The 3,870-nt window shown below is 33.4% G+C and overlaps 1 protein-coding gene across 4 annotated transcripts in view; it reads right to left on the reverse strand.

The window, feature by feature from the left end:
- azin1 (antizyme inhibitor 1) overlaps nucleotides 1–2,911 on the reverse strand; it is a 13,477-nt gene extending 10,566 nt beyond the window's left edge. For 2 of the 4 annotated variants that reach the window (XM_015383360.1, XM_015383359.1), the window contains exons 1-2: nucleotides 2,731–2,911; nucleotides 1,350–1,471 (exon numbers count right to left, since the gene is read on the reverse strand). The gene's annotated coding sequence lies outside the window, so the exon portion shown is untranslated. Of the gene's footprint in view, nucleotides 1–1,345; nucleotides 1,472–2,730 lie in introns of all 4 variants that reach the window. The other 2 variants (XM_015383361.1, XM_015383362.1) reach the window with 1 other exon arrangement.
- Between the last annotated feature and the right edge of the window lie 959 nt (nucleotides 2,912–3,870).

Consider the following 3,870-nt stretch of genomic DNA (forward strand, 5'->3'; position numbering starts at 1 on the left):
TCGGTGGGGTGGCCGATGTCCGATATTCAGTTTTAAGGCCGATACTGATAGGGGGCCGATTATATCGTGCATCCCTAAGGTTATGTTGACTTGGCAACAGGATTCCTTTATTTCACAATTGATTATGCCAACAATTAGCGTTAACCCCTGGGTACTGTGGTTCCTGTCGCCCCCAAAGGGAGGTTTAGTGTAGTTGCAAGGGGGTACAGTTGAAACTGGATGGATGAAAGATCAAATTTGAGAGGTAATTATACAAAAAAAAATAATAATAGATTATCACCAACATAATCAATTTTTTTTCCGACAGAAATTATTAGGCGGTCGTGTTCTTCGAGGAAAGAAATCATAACTAATTAATTTTAACTCGTGTTTGTGTAGCCCCTTTTTGCCGCTGGACACGTAAACAAGCTTCCTGGAGCGCAGCGTGCCGGAGTTCATGAACTGCATTAGGCCCACTCCATGTAATTCCGTTCTCTCTATCGTCCTTCTCTCCAAACACAGTTTCATTTATTTATTTTTTTTTTATTTTTACAAGTCTCTCCATTGAATGTAGCCATAAACGGCCTAAAGTGGCTTTCTGTGTAGAACTTCAGCACTGTACCACAATCTATCTGGCGACTTGAGCAAGAAACGAGAGGAGGAGGTAGACGCGTTCCTAAGAACCCACCCCCTTCTTCTTCTGATTGGCTAATACTGTTAGTTTGAGAGCGCTCCTTTACTACCATTGCAAAGTGATTAATCTGTCTATTATTTCTTTATTTAATTGATTAATAATCAGAAAGCCAAAGGTTCAAATCAATCACTGGGAACCACTGCCAGAACGGATTGACCATACATTTTTTTAAAGTACTAATTAACACCTGGTTCACACTGTTCACAAGTTTTTTAATGTTCAGTTAATTTAAAAATCCTCAGAGACATGATGATTAACAAAGTTTCGTCCATCTTGTGTGATGTACGGCACACAAACACATCAGGAAAGTTTAAAGAAAAATTATATGTGCTTCTTGCAGTTTTCTAACTGTAAATAAAGTAAAATCCACTGCTGAAACCTGTCAGTGAAGACATGCCTAGAAAACACTTTATAGTTTGTGATAAACTTTAAGGAAGTGATGGGAAGATTGAGGTATGAACAGAAAATCTATTACAGCAAAGAAAACACAGCGTGATCCATCAAAGACATATGAATCTAAGTATAGCTTTTCTGCATCTTATTTTTGGACATTTATTTTAATACATCACAGAAATATCCTTAGACTGAGATGCACTCTGGGGAAAAGTGGGTCACTTAAAACACAATTGTGTAATCTCTGACTAAAATAAGAGGATTTGACTCCTAATGTACCTACACGGAGGAGTCCTGTGAGGAACTCGTCCGCTATCAGCTAGGATCCCAAGGCGGCTCGGCGTTGAAGTCAAACTGCTCTCTGTAAAGAGCTGCCCCTAGATCCTCAGGGTAGTTGTTGTACACCTGCAAAGAACCACATGAGAACAGAGCACAGACAAAACAGTTACTGGCGGGGGAATGAACAGCATCATATAAAAGATTTTCAGAATAAACTTCAAAGAAACATAGAAATTACAGCATAATACATACCAACATAAATAAAATGGGTCCTATAAAGTCCGTCCTTGTTTGCACAACAACGCAAAAATACCCAAGTCTGACCAAGGTACAATAAAAACAATAATAATAATAAAAAATAAAATAAAATAAAAAAAAACCTGAAATGTTGCAACTGTAACTTTACAGTCATATGTTTACATCCCTTTTTTTTCATCACAATGTTTTTATCACTGCTGCTTACCTGCGCTTTAAAAAATGAAATAGTCTAGAGAGCTATACTTAACGAAATTTCTTTGTGTTTACACTTGTGTATACAAAATGACTAAATAAAATACAACTAAGTCTAAGTACCCCTATAACAGTCTGTCTGCAATAATAAACTGGTAATTACAGAGGTAAACTTTTACTGGCCAGATGTCAGAATCAAACATTTGCTCATGATCGACTCTGAGAAATGATAATAAAACAGGACAGAATAGAAAATCTCTTTATTGTCACACAATGGGGAAATTCTGGTGTTACAGCAGCAAAAAGATGATAGAAAAAAATGGTCACACAAATGTCGACCTTAGAAAAGCGTTTAAAAATAACAGAATAGCGAGGAGTTACAGAAATAAACAGAATACTGTACTGTAAAGTGTTTTTACACATGGAGAATAAATAACCAATATATAGCTATTGGCATTTTTACAGTAATGGATATTTGAAAATAGCAGCAACATCAGAGATGTGCAAAATGACAGCAGCATGTTATTTAAATAATAAATATTTAAATAATAAAGAAAAAATTATAATGAGGTTAAACCTGGAAAATATATATATTATAGTTGATTACATTCAACCTAAAAGCTGAATTTTCTGGACACATTGTATGAAAAAGATTTACCTCCTTAATAAAACATGGACTGATATGTTATTACTCTCTCTGCTCTCATTTATCAGCAATTAGCATAAAGCTACATGCAAAACTCTTAGCGAAATAAATATATTTATTCAAAATCTGTTTTTTAAAACATTTGTAAACAATCATTACCTTTATTAAAATCCTATCAGTAGAATTTAAAGTATGCAGATGCATTCCCCGCACGGTAACATGTCCCGCCTCATTTAGCAAGCAGCATGCTAACAGGAAGCTAGCGGTGGAACTAGCTAACGGTACTTACGTTGGCTGAAGACCCAAAACAGGGACAAGAACGCTTCTTCTTTTTAGGCGGAATTTTTAAAGCGTTGTGGGTTTACAGTCAGAGAAAGGTGCAGCTGCCATAGAAACAACGAGGCTCCTGCCTTTAAAGGTTTGGATTTTAGAGGCTGGAAGGTTTAATTTTAACGCCGGAAGTCACTGAACTCACTTCCGGTTATTCAACAAAATTAAACCGATGCTTGGATTTATGCGCTGTTAATAAAATATCAAAATCATCAAGATTAATACAAAACAATAATTATTCTAACACTTTTTGATGTTTGTGGTATTTTATTTAGTAGTAATGTTAATTTAGATAAAAATAACTAAACTGTCACCAATTTCCGGTATAATTTAAACAGCTTGATTCATTTTATATTAAGTCCTAAGCTGTCAAATTAAAATTAATGAGGAAAATAAAGGACTATTCACCAAAAACTATAGCATTTAGAACATATTTAATTCTAAATTGAAAATATAGGGGATGCAGATGGTTATCACATTTTTTTTTTTTTTTTTTTTACAATTTTACATATTTCTAAAAAGCCTTTTAAAAAATACGTGTTTTTTTTTATATCAGTAGGAAGCTTAAAGTTTCATAATAAACAATTTACCTAGAACCCTGTATACTTTTCTATTTAAAATGCATTGGTTGATATTAAAGGTATACCTGTGACAGCATACACTGTATTGGTTATAAAAGCAATGTTTAATATCACAAATTACAATTGAGATTATAGAGCTTATTTAAATTGCGAGATAAATGCATTAAAAAACCTATTTTGAACCTATCAATTTATATAAAATTAAAATTCATAGAGAAAATTGCTTTAAAATAAGAAGTATAAATTTGTTTTCTCCATAGGGAATGATGCCCATGCTAAACTAAATCCTAAATGAAAAATCCTCCTTTCTTTTATTAATACACCAAAATAACTGCTGTCTTATTTTCTTTTTTGTCAATAGCAAAACTAGCTTTAACATCTTTTTACAAATTTAGTTATAAAAAACATTCTATTTGCAGCTGACATTTTTTTTCTTTACATTGATATATTTTCTTTTAAAATGAAAAATATTCTCAAACGTGCATGGGGTATATACAGTACATACACTGCATCCACAT

This window comes from Cyprinodon variegatus, unplaced genomic scaffold, assembly GCF_000732505.1.
Source record: "Cyprinodon variegatus isolate N-32 unplaced genomic scaffold, C_variegatus-1.0 Scaffold282, whole genome shotgun sequence".
NCBI lineage: Eukaryota > Metazoa > Chordata > Actinopteri > Cyprinodontiformes > Cyprinodontidae > Cyprinodon > Cyprinodon variegatus.